The sequence below is a fragment of the Schistocerca nitens genome, chromosome 2 (assembly GCF_023898315.1).
Source record: "Schistocerca nitens isolate TAMUIC-IGC-003100 chromosome 2, iqSchNite1.1, whole genome shotgun sequence".
Lineage (NCBI taxonomy): Eukaryota > Metazoa > Arthropoda > Insecta > Orthoptera > Acrididae > Schistocerca > Schistocerca nitens.
The window spans coordinates 387759500-387773209 of NC_064615.1; the positions used below are offsets into that span (position 1 = coordinate 387759500).

At 45.7% G+C, this 13710-nt stretch overlaps 1 pseudogene; it reads left to right on the forward strand.

Moving 5' to 3' along the window:
• Positions 1-306: 306 nt before the first annotated feature.
• LOC126238122 (5S ribosomal RNA) lies at positions 307-424 on the forward strand (annotated as a pseudogene).
• The last annotated feature ends 13286 nt before the right edge of the window (positions 425-13710 follow it).

The following is a 13710-nucleotide window of genomic DNA, read 5'->3' on the forward strand; positions in this document are numbered from 1 at the left end:
ACCAACAGCACTGCCTTTTGTCGCCGTCTTGTACCGCCACCGGCTTCGACATATTACCAAGCCATCACTGCATGATCCGTTTATAAAGGAAGGAAGGGGCTTAATTAAATATGTTTTTCGTCGCAACGACCTCTTTTTTTCGAAATTACGAAATTTCGACAACCAGTTTTCTCTTCTGTATGCGATAATATTTTTGGAAACACAGCTTTAGAGACAGAAACGAGTTGTAGTAAAATACGAAAAAGGGAAGTTCGTAGGGACAGATGTAGGTCTTCATTTTTCCAACTTGCTATTTAAGGGTAGATCGGCAACGGCCTTGCCGCAGTGGATACACCGGTTCCCGTCAGATCACCGAAGTTAGGCGCTGTCGGGTGTGGCCGGCACTTGGATGAGTGACCATCCGGGCCGCCATGTGCTGTTGCCATTTTTCTGGGTGCACTCAGTTTCGTGACGCCAACTGAGGAGCTACTCGACCGAACAGTAGCGGCTCCGGTCAAAGAAAACCATCATAACGACCGGGAGAGCGGTGTGCTGACCACATTCCCCTCCTATCCGCATCCTCATCTTAGGATGACACGGCGGTCGGATGGTCCCGATGGTCCCCTTGTGGCCTGAAGACGGAGTGCTTTATTCAAAGTAGATCGGTCGAGAGATAACATGAAAAGGGTTCTATGAACATTTTGTCAAGCAGATTAGTGATGCAAATGTACTTGTACACGAGTAGAGACCGTGGAGGAAAGACCTTTAATTGAAACTCGTCTTTGTACATATGCATTATGATGATGATGACCTAAATCCTGTGATGCACAGTCATGTGCAGGTCAGGGGTTAACAAATACGAGTCTGAATTCGATAATTCATCGCAAATTTAATCGATAAGATTAATGTCAAGTACTATGAGAAATTTCAACTTAGTAAGTGTGGAACTGACAAAGTAAACGTGACTTTTTGTGCTAGGCTCAGATCGTGAAACGGAGTCCTCTGAATCAAACTTAGTGCGTAGTAATCAGGATCCCTCTCTTATTACATTACGAACAATATGTAGTAGTCATGAGAAGATATCTGTTCAGAGTATATGCAAGAACGTGAGATCGAGGAGCAGAAGTCTCCAGAAGTTGGCGCTGTGCGTTCGTACTCCGAATACATAGCTACTTGCGATGTGTTCACGGCTGTCTAACTCTAGGGGCCTACGTCTGGATTTCCTCTCGACGTCTGAGTTCGAGCAGGCGTTCCGTCTGTTGCCTTTTCACCGACGGAGTGCGAACTGCGTCTGGTTTCCTCTCTCTCTCTGTTTTGTGTGTGTGTGTGTGTGTGTGTGTGTGTGTGTGTGTAGCGGGAAGGGTAGGACACGAATTTCCGAGGTCGCCGTCAATAGGAGCAATCTGGCAGGCCGTATCCGCCTTCGTGACGTGCCTCGTCCCCGCGGCTACAAGTTCTGCAGTACGGTGGCGCCATCTTCCTCCTGCCAGTGTGTTGGCGTATAGCGGGAAGTTTGAGCAGTTTACTACTCGCTATATAGTCGGTAATTGTGGGGATTACTATTTCTGCCAAGGGAACAATATACCATCGTGGTATATTTATAATTCTCGCTCATACAATTTTATATAGGTTTTCGTCGCTATAATTCCCAACGGTTGTACGAACCTAGTCCACTCTTTTCTTCATCACGATATTTCTTTTTGTATCGTATGGGACACCTCAGTGTGCTTGTAAAGTGAATTACGTGTAGCTACAAAAGCTACTACTTCTAATAGTGTCACTGTTAACTATTCCTGTTACTACAGACTTCACGGCAATTATAATACTTTGCACAATAGATCATTATCGGCGTTCTGGATGAACCGTTATTAACGCTATATCCGGTTAATACAGCATTCCAGGATTGAGCCATAGTGGAAGTTAATATTAATAGTTACAGTAGCAGTACTAGTGTTACTAGTAGTTGTCGTAGTGTAATAATGTGTGCCGGCCGGGGTGGCAGAGCGGTTCTAGGCGCTACAGTCTGGAACCGCGCGACCGCTACGGTCGCAGGTTCGAATCCTGTCTCGGGCATGGATGTTTGTGATATCCTTAGGTTAGTTAGGTTTAAGTAGTTCTAAGTTCTAGGGGACTGATGACCTCAGAAGGTAAGTCCCATATTGCTCAGAGCCATTTGAACCATTTAATAATGTGTAATTCATTGTGTCACAGAGATGATGAATGTACAAATGAATATGTAAGTAGGTACAAATATATACAGTTCGTCTATTATGGAAAGTGTGGAATGCTAGGAGTTTGGGATGTACTTAAAAATAGAAAACATTGTGGAACTAAGTTACAGAATGTAATTAATACTGAACACTGAGAATAAACAGCAGTCACGCACTGTTTCTTGCTTTTAATTCTACAGAAGAAGTTCCATGATGTTCTTTATTTTCTCTAATTGTTCAATTACTTTACGTAGTTCTCCTGTGTTTGTGTCAACAAAAACAAATCAATTATCTCTGTGATGTTTGTCGTTAGGGTTTAGTTTGAAAAGATCTAAATTCATACCTTACATAAATCAATAAATTTGTATATATTTTGAAGACTGAGCGAAGATTAAAGACTGTTTGTGGTTAACGAAATTTTTCAAAACTGCACGTGGTTAACGTAATACACTTCGTTAATTACCGTACAGAACTAAATGTCACGTATACGACATTACTATGTTGCAATCTCCACAACGTCCACTATGTAAACTTACATATCGTGTTGTAGCAAAGGAAAGTATTGAAGCCTTACTATGACTGTGTTATTATGACATCTGACATCAACAATCTCAATTTACTAATTTAACAATTTACAGTGTAATACGACACAAATGTCAGCCCCCTACACAAACGGGGTGGAAGGACTGAGAAGTGGCGACTTCAGTTGATGCTGAACATCGTCTGAAAATATCTGCATCATTCCATTATAAGCTATTACAAGCAAACTTTATCTGCGACACCTAACTGTGTGTGATACCCTCAAAGAGATGAAGCGATTGGCTAAGGCCGAGACAAGAACCTGAAGGCCTGTGGATAGGTGACTAGATTAACACAGGAACAACGTGAAACCAAAACATCAACGTGAAACCGAAACGTCTGAAGCCCAAAATGTCTCTAAAAGTCTGGATGCTGACTTAAGTCAGCAGTAGTTTTCAAGTGATTGTGATGGCGTCGGTCTTCACAGGTTTCAATATTGTGGCATTAATGTCGTGGGAAAGCGGGAGGCCGGCTGCTGTTACAGAGCGGTTCTAGACGTTTCAGTCAGGAACCGCGCTGCTGCTACGATCGCAGGTTCGAATCCTGCCTCTGGCATGGATATGTGTGATGACCTTAGGTTAGTTAGGTTTAAGTAGTTCTAAGTCTAGTGGACTGATGACCTCAGATGTTAAGTCCCATAGTGCTTAGAGCCGTTTTGAAAGCGGGAGTGTGACGTAGTATGTTTCAAGAAGATACTAGATAATCGTCAATTCCTGCACCATTTTTGTACAATATATCACGGGTCACATAATTTCATTCAATTTCTTACAATTATTAATAATTTCACTGTACGAAAATTTTACAGCTAGTTATGCTACAGTATCACCCAATTCGAAGAGAACTTTTCCTTTCTCTCTCTTTCTTTCTCTTCCTCTCTCTCTCTCTCTCTCTCTCTCTCTCTCTCTCTCTCTCTCTCTCAGGCAGACAAGTGTGTGAAACAATGTTTTGTTTCAATTAATGAAATATTCCGGGCTATTATTCTTTGTTTCACTTTAAAACCCGGCGTTTAGTTCCCATCTGCGGAGGACATTTTCAATGGGGTTGTAGCTTTGTCGAATGTCCGATTAATACCCTGGCTCCCTACTGACTACAGCTAAGTTCCACATCCACGAGCTTCCGCGCAGTGGCGTGACGTCAGAAGTTTTGAATACGCGAGCCCAACTGGCCGTTATCGACTGCCGTCGTCTGCTGTTACTGCCATCCCATGGTGGAAGACTGGTATACATCTTCTTCAGCACTTGAATCCAAATTTCATTCTGTTTCACGCCCTTCTACTTCCTATTAAAATTCTGCGGTTGTTTCACAATCTCTATGGTCTCTCTGTATAGCCTTTCGTGGTATCCGGTTGTGGCTGCTAGTACTTGACGCCAGTCCAAATGAATGTGGTGGTCTCCCGGCTGTGAAGCATGTTCCGCAACAACTGATCTGTCAATCTCCCCTCTTCGACAATGTGTTCGATAAAACCCCAGTTGGAGACCGTCAGGGCCAGGTGGTCTGTTCGTAGAACCCGCCTGGATAGCATCATGGACTTCGTCCTTTGTGACGTTAGCAAGCAGATCCATCGTTGCATCCACGGGAACCTAGTCAAAGGAGAGTCTGGAGATTGTTCAGAGTACAGCATAACACAATGTGCGTGGAGGGCAGAACCTATTTCCCGTTGACCATAGCTCCTTCAAGTTTGCGGTGAGAGACGCATGTGAGCTATGCCTTGGCGCGATTTCCCATCGCCTAGCTCTCTGGCGAATAGGATACCACAGTACATTCCCGGAGAATAGTGAAATAGAATTCCTGAGTTTATGGCCGCCACGCCGCAGCCCCCGATCTGTAACCAATCAACGCTGTGGGGAGCGCAGGCTTTGCACAGAGAACCCATCATGACAGGGCAGACTGACAGGCCTCACAGCGTCGACGGCAAGCTGCCCACGTGGTCTCGATGAGCTGCCTCGGGTGAAGTAAGGTGGATCGTCTTCAGTTTGCAAGGTCCAAAGCCGCTTCACACCCTTTGGCGGCTGGGACTGATGGCGCAAATATATGCGTCATCGTCAGAGAAAGCAACGGACCAGACTTCAGAAGCCTGCACCCGACTGATAATTTCGCGGGAGATGTAAACACAATCGATGTGGCTGGAAGACTGACTAGTAAAATGCGCAATGAACATGCTGCCAAGATTCCACAAGGCTGAGGTGCTGGAGAATTGTCGCTAGCGGCGCGCACAGAGAGTAACGTGGTAGTTGGTTTTTGGGTGCCTCGGTGCAGTTGAAATCGCCTCTCATGATCAATGCATTCTGTCGACTTAGGAAAAGAGACGTGACGGTCTCTGAGAAGAAAGTGGAACGTTCACGGCAGCGACTCGAATCAGATGGAGCATAGACATTGACGGTCCAGATGCCAATAAACTGAGAGCCATAACTCTGGCATCAGGGCGACAGGCAATTGCATCAGCGTAGATACCGTCACGCACAAGGATTGCCACCCGTCTACCAGTAGAGGAAGCATGAGAGACATGTGAATGTGCTGTAAAACCGTGGGGAGCACAGAAAGTTGCAAGTGCACGTCAGATTCCGCAGCAGACAGAATGTTATGGAGTAACGCCAGTTAGTGGCATACATGAATGGTATTGACAATGACCGAGGCTGTTCAATAAGTCTGGAAAGCTTCTATCACTAGGAGGACAGCGATTCAAACACGGGGAAAGTATAGGGAAATCCCTGTTAGGCCCCCTTGGAAGGTAATATCACTGTGATGGGGAGTGAGCTGACCCCGCCAAGGGAGGTCCATCGCTATGTACACCTCCAGAATGTTCATCCTCAGCATCGACGTCGTCCACCCAGGAGATAGACGCCTCACTACGCCGGTAGAAAGAACACTATCGGAGGTGCACCCACAGGTGGAGACAGACACAGAAAGCGATGCAACAGCATCAGACTCAGGCGGGGGAAGGTCGGTGTCAGGAGGTGGGCCCTGAATAGAGAGGGATGTGGGGAAGGACGTCGCGTCGTTAGGTGCCAGGGCGTCAGAGAAGAGCACGCCATCAGAGTCGTCATCCTGTGCACACATGCGATGGAGTCAGTCATCAGAAGGAGTGAGGCTGCAGGCAGCGCCTCCACAGACGCGTAACATAAACACAGTGGACGCCACAGCAGGAGCGACGTTTCCGATCGGCATCTGAACCAGTCTTAAGGCGGAGACATTCAGAACGGACATGGCCTTCCTGGTCACAACCTGAACAGTTGTGCGGCTGGGGTGGGGGTGGGGGGGGGGAGGGAGGGAGGGGGTGGCGCCCCAAGATTCTGTTCCGGATACATTGTTTTTCTTGGTGTCTATCAATGACTTGCCACTGAACATGACAAATGGTTTGAGAATATTTCTCTTTGCAGATGACACAAGCGATACTACGAAAGACAAGATGTAGCTGGGTTCAATAGTTATCTGGCGGACACCATTACGGACACGGTAGGTTTCGAACGTCTTCCACGTCTCAGCAACGTGACTGACGACGTTACCGTGAGGTTTAAAGTCGGCCGCCGCAACGTCGGATGGTACCTGAAGCGGAAATTCGAAAACCCGCAACATTCGGAGCCAAGACCAGAGTGATGAACACGACAGTTCCTATACGTCCGTCAGAGTATCGATCGTTAGCATAGCGACGCACAAAGTCGTCACACAGCTCGTCATTCGCAAGCTTTATGTACACAGCAGTACTGAGCATCGAAAAATAAATGCTGAAAACATCTTGTGACGAAAAACGCATTTCAGACCTTATAATACGTTCTCTTTCATACGTATTCGGTCGTAATGATCCAAAGGAAAAGTTAATTTAACTGTGGATTGGCGGTAAGAAAACGCCATGATGATCGCAGAAGTAAACAAACGCATGCTCGCTCGCAAGCAGCAGAACAGGCGAGACACAAAGAAGGCGTTCTCGCGTCACCACTGCCAGTGGGAGACTGCCTTTAGACCAGAAGCTATTCACGAGAAATTATGGCTTTTCCTTGGTGCGGCCGTGATATCGTCGTTGTCTTACGTTCAAGGTGGATGTGCAAAGTACAGAAAATTGCGAAAATATAGTTCCGAAACTTTTGTCTGTCCCTTCCTCAAATACCTCATTTCCGCGCCTTCCTCTAGGGCGTACTATGATGCTGTGGGATTGTGCTGCTGTGGCGAGGGTGTTTGAAAGTATGCCAGGAGTGCAGGCATGATCCACCATACACACAAGAAATTAGTTCTGGATAGTAGTTAAAACTTCCTGACTACCTTCCGCACACTGACGTGACAAAAATCGTGGGGTAGCGATATGTACATAGTAGCGCGTACGGAAGGTACAAAGGACAGTTCCTTGGCGGAGCTGTCATTTGTACTCAGGACATGCATGTGACAAGTTTCCGACGCGATTATGGCAGCACGACGGGAATAGACAGATTTTGGAAGCGGAATGTTTGTTGGAGCTAGACGCATGGGACATACCATTTCGGAAATCGCGAGGGAATTCAGTATTTCGAGGTCGGTAGTGTCAAGAGAGTGCCGAGAATACCAAATTTCAAGCATTACTTCTCACCACGGACGACAAAGTGACCGACGGCCTTCACTTAACGACCGAGAGTAGTGGCTTTTGGGTAGAGTTGTGAGTCCTAATAGATAAGCAACCAGTGCGTGACATTACCAGAGAAATCAATCTGGGACGTACGACGAATGTATCCTTTAGGACAGTGCAGCGAAATTTGGTGTTAATGGGCTGTGGCAGCAGACGACCGACGCGAGTGCCTTTGCTAACAGCACGACATCGCCTGCAGCGCCTCTCTACTGTTCGTGGCCATATCGTTTGGATCTCTGATGACTGGATACTATGGCTTAGTCAGATGAGTCCCGACTCCAGTTGTAGAATTGATGATAGGGTTCGAGTGTGCAGCAGACCCCACGAAGCCTTCGACCCAAGTTGTCAACAAGGCACTGTGCAAGCTGGTGGTGCCTCCATAATGGTGTGGGTGGGCTTACATGGGAAGGACATGGTCCTCTGGTCCAAGTGAAGCGATCATTGGCTGGAACTGTTATGTTCTGGTACTTCATTTTAGCCATTCATGGACTTCACGTTTTGAAACAACGATGGAAATTTTTTGGATGACAATGCGCCATTTAAGAACATTCTGGATAATTCGAGCGAATGACTTGGCCACTCAGATCGCCTGACATGGATCCCACCAAAAAGTTGTAGGACATAGTCCAGATTTTTGGACAACATGGTTGAGGAGAGGAAGCAGCGATTAGTATGATTAATCAATTATTCAAAAACAGTCTTAATCGAATTTATTATTGTTATACCGCCAACTGGTTTCAACGGGACGTAGGGGTCATCTTCTGGGCGTTTCCAGTGGCGATCAACGGCATTTAATACAGTTTATTATATGTAATTACCAGTCACCTTGGTATAACATAAATTTAAGTGACACTAAATAACAGAAAACTGAACCATTCCATTTAAAAAGAGTTACAATTATGTGTTAATTATGAAATAATAAAAATTTTTCTGTAGTCAACTCGTAAAATTCGTAAAAGTAAATTACATTATGTGCTATAATATAAAGTAAAACAATATGTGACACACAAAAACTGGTGTCGTCTTATATTATAATATATTTATTCGTACATTTACGTAGAAAAAATTGGGTCAATTTACTAAAACGACTAATGTGGAAGGACTACAACGCCCTCTACCCGTTGTGGCGAAGACGCCGTTGCCGTGGATTATAAACCGTATATCAGGCGCCCTCTAGTCTGTGTAGCGAGGACGCCGTCGTCATGGTAGCAGATGGTGTGTTCGTATAGTGTTGTCTTTGCCCTGGTGGTATAATACACTCCTGGAAATGGAAAAAAGAATACACTGACACCGGTGTGTCACACCCACCATACTTGCTCCGGACACTGCGAGAGGGCTGTACAAGCAATGATCACACGCACGGCACAGCGGACACACCAGGAACCGCGGTGTTGGCCGTCGAATGGCGCTAGCTGCGCAGCATTTGTGCACCGCCGCCGTCAGTGTCAGCCAGTTTGCCGTGGCATACGGAGCTCCATCGCAGTCTTTAACACTGGTAGCATGCCGCGACAGCGTGGACGTGAACCGTATGTGCAGTTGACGGACTTTGAGCGAGGGCGTATAGTGGGCATGCGGGAGGCCGGGTGGACGTACCGCCGAATTGCTCCACACGTGGGGCGTCAGGTCTCCACAGTACATCGATGTTGTCGCCAGTGGTCGGCGGAAGGTGCACGTGCCCGTCGACCTGGGACCGGACCGCAGCGATGCACGGATGCACGCCAAGACCGTAGGATCCTGCGCAGTGCCGTAGGGGACCGCACCGCCACTTCCCAGCAAATTAGGGACACTGTTGCTCCTGGGGTATCGGCGAGGACCATTCGCAACCGTCTCCATGAAGCTGGGCTACGGTCCCGCACACCGTTAGGCCGTCTTCCGCTCACGCCCCAACATCGTGCAGCCCGCCTCCAGTGGTGTCGCGACAGGCGTGAATGGAGGGACGAATGGAGACGTATCGTCTTCAGCGATGAGAGTCGCTTCTGCCTTGGTGCCAATGATGGTCGTATGCGTGTTTGGCGCCGTGCAGGTGAGCGCCACAATCAGGACTGCATACGACCGAGGCACACAGGGCCAACACCCGGCATCATGGTGTGGGGAGCGATCTCCTACACTGGCCGTACACCACTGGTGATCGTCGAGGGGACACTGAATAGTGCACGGTACATCCAAACCGTCATCGAACCCATCGTTCTACCATTCCTAGACCGGCAAGGGAACTTGCTGTTCCAACAGGACAATGCACGTCCGCATGTATCCCGTGCCACCCAACGTGCTTTAGAAGGTGTAAGACAACTACCCTGGCCAGCAAGATCTCCGTATCTGTCCCCCATTGAGCATGTTTGGGACTGGATGAAGCGTCGTCTCACGCGGTCTGCACGTCCAGCACGAACGCTGGTCCAACTGAGGCGCCAGGTGGAATTGGCATGGCAAGCCGTTCCACAGGACTACATCCAGCATCCCTACGATCGTCTCCATGGGAGAATAGCAGCCTGCATTGCTGCGAAAGGTGGATATACACTGTACTAGTGCCGACATTGTGCATGCTCTGTTGCCTGTGTCTATGTGCCTGTGGTTCTGTCAGTGTGATCATGTGATGTATCTGACCCCAGGAATGTGTCAATAAAGTTTCCCGTTCCTGGGACAATGAATTCACGGTGTTCTTATTTCAATTTCCAGGAGTGTAATAATAAATGCGATTAAGATTGTTTTGAATAACTGATAGTCGAGAGATCAGTCCGTGCACTAAATCCTGCACCAGTAACGCTTTCGAAATTTTGACGGCTAGAAAGGCCGCATTGCTCAATATTTCTGCAGGCGACTTCCAACGACTTGAGTCCATGCTACGTCGCGTTGCTGCCGGGAAAAAGGACGTCCGACACGATTTTAGGAGTTATTTCACCACTTCATCTTGCTTACGTACTTTGGCGCCTGGCAGTTTAGTGCCTTCAATTAACACATTTGTGGGACGAAGGGACGGCAAATTGCACGGAATCCGCCCCCGCCAAGCGCGCATACCTGGTTCTGCAGTGCAGTGCAGCCCATTCAGGCTGCGGTTTGCGTGGTGGCCGCACTGGCCGAGTCCTGCGGCTGGTCCTTTGTAAGCGGGCCCGGCGCGGCGAGCTACCCACCTGCAGTGCACGCGCCGAACAAAAGAGCGGCGCCCAGCCCGGGCCTCCGGCGCAATTTGCGTCGCCCGGGGCTGCCGGGTTGCCGTTGCCGCAGGCGCAGAGCGGACACTTCGCAGACACTCACTTAAGGCTCGCGCACAAAAGCCAATTGTAGTATTGTTCCGCTGGAACAATGGCTACAGTAATTCCAGGAGCGTGCGCGCGTGCGCATCCCTACTGATGCACCTCCCGCCCTGTTTATCCCTCGCAGAGTACACTCGCAGTAATCGAGGTAGCACAGTCAGTTGCAGACCGAAATTCCGGCTTCTTCCCTCGCCATCTCACTATTCCACATTTTTTTGTTCAAGTCAGCAGTGCTCTTGAATGGAAAGGGAATTCAAGGTGGCACAAAAAGAGCTTACTGCTGCCATTAAAAGCTTTGTCACATCTATTTCTTGTTTTCTGTCGGTTCTTAACTGTTGTGTAATCACAGAACAGTCCCTGCCGCTGGTTATTTTGGAGGAAAATCTGGCTTCGAATTCTGCTGTCGACTTACGACAGGAGCCAGCTAGAAAACACAGATTGCTACACTTCACAGCAGGAGAGGTCTGAATCGTTCCTTAGGGTACAGCAACTTGTTTCTTATACTGTATGGTCACAAAAAAGCATCAGAGAAGTAAGAACTACTCCGGCCAAGGAATACCTTTTGAGTGCTCGGAAACTTTCAGTTGATTCTTAAGCTACGTAATTCCCCTGTAACCAACTGTTTTGTTATTCGATGCTAAAGATGATTTTTTTTATTTTTATTAATTCCAATTCCTGTTGTGATAAGTGGACTAATGCCGGGATACGATGGATACGGGCTAAATAACTGCTGTCGAAATTTGGAGTAGCCTTGTACAGAACAGACGTTGACGTTTCATTCAGCGCAGTATATTTTCCTCTCAATAAATGCAAGAGTACAGTAAAAGAGATTAAGGTAGGTTATATGGCAGGTGAAAATTTCCTGCGCTTACCAGAAAACAAGAATGCGAGGTGATAATGATAGTAGTAAGTACTTCTATGAGACAGTCAGTACACTCAAGAGGGACTCAATATTTAGATGTACTACTTTAAAATAATACGGTTACGAAATGCTACAATTTAGCATCACGAAAACCAATAGGTTTATGTAAGAAGGATACGTCCGCTGGCTGCGCAAATTATGTAAATAATCTTTCAATAAAAGATTATAATGGATACAGTGTTATGTTAGAAATAATAAAAAATTCACCAAAAGCACTGAATCAATATTTCTCCAATGCTCTTTATGAATATTTCCTGCAAAGGAATAGCAAATTTCCTGAATGGACAGATATTTTAATTGGCTGTGGAATACTCTAATAAATAGAAATAGATACTATTTTACCAAACCGATCGCGAAAAACATTTAGAACCATGACAAAAATAAAAGTACGCATAAAACATGACAAATCGCCATTCCGGGTTTTCTGTCAATAGTAAACATAAGAAGACAAATGTAAAAGTGACTGATGCTATCGGAAATAGCCTAATTTCTATTTTCTATTCCAATCTGCAAACGCCAACAACCTTTTAAAAATACTTTTTATCAGTCCTCCAGTGCCTATCGCGTGGTCATTTAAACAGATTTTTTCAGCAAATTTGTGTTGTGGAACTGGGAGTAACGATAAGAAAAAGAGGTTTTGTGTTGTTTAGTTTTGTGAATACCAGGATCGCATAGTTCTTAAACAATTAGCAACACTGACATCGTTTGCAGCGATATGTAAAAAACTGAATTTATGTCCTGGTTTACATGTTTTACTATGTCATGACGTTGTCATTGACTTCGCCTGAAAAGCAAACTCACTGTTACTAATTTATGAACTCCAACACACGGAAACTGTACCAGATACTCGAGTAACCCCCCTAGCATATCTTCAGATTCATCTGATGATTTTAATTGAAGCAGATCCTCTTATACGTGTCGTCTCTGAATCCCTGTACGAATGCTCAATATATTAATGATTACATAACTAAATGTTGAATAAAAACGAGGGTATGTTGAAAAGTTATGACTCCAAATTTCTTTATGTGAAAATTCTCGAAGCTTTTTAAGCAAAACAAACCTTATTAACATTTTACATTTTTATTTTTCATGTCTGCATATTTATTTCTCAATATTGTCGCCATGGTGACGAACACATCTCTCCAAACGAAATACCAGCTTGTTAACATCGTCATTCCAGAGTATTTGACATTGTTGAGATCGCCAAAACCTCGCCTCTGCTTGCACCTCTTCATCGTTTATCAAAGTGATGTCCTGGAAAGCGTTCTTTAAGTTTTGGGAACATATGGAAATTAGATTATTCCAAGTATGGCGGATGATCGACGACAATGAAACCAAAGCGACAGATTGTTGAGTGGTCAGATATTATTATGCTAAAGGAGGTGCTCGATGTGTGAACGAAGTCTTCAAATTCGAAACTCGATTACAGCACGCTGTTTATGATGCACTGACATAGTTACGTTACACACCGCCATGTTAAACGGTGCAATTCGGAGCGCTCTAACGGCTGCAGTTCAGTAGACATGAAGAATAAAGATGTAGAATTTTAATAAAGTCTGTTTTATTTGGAAAGCCTTAAGAGGTTTCACATAAAAATTCGGAGCCTTTACTTTGCTGCACGCCCTAGTACTCGCTCCAGTATTACTTTAGTCAGACCACATTACTGCGTAATTCATTCACCAATGATTGCGAAGTAACTCCCTCACAGATTGCATTGATTTTATCACAAAAAATCGTGTTTATATGATAGTGACTGGCCTGTGTTGACTTGGGATGGTTTTGACAGAAACATAAAAGAACAAAATTTACCATTATATAATGAAAATGAAATTAGTTGATACGTCTCCGTCATACATAAGAAACAATAATAGAGGGTTGTCCAGAAAGTAAGTTCCGATCGGTCGCTAAATGGAAACCACAGTGAAAATCAGAAACATTTTATTTGCAACAGTTAGCTACACTTTTCTGGTACTTCTCTACATAGTCGCCGCTCCACCTTAGACATCGGAGATTTATACCAAATTTCCAGCACCATCGTCATAAAAGGCAGCCGCCTGTGTTTCCCGGTAAGTCTCTGCGCTGGTCTATATCGCGTAACCTGCGCCCAAGTTTTGTCTTCGTATGCAGTGTTTCATGAGAACAGAGATGATACTCAGGACGAGCCAATTAGGGCTGTGTTGT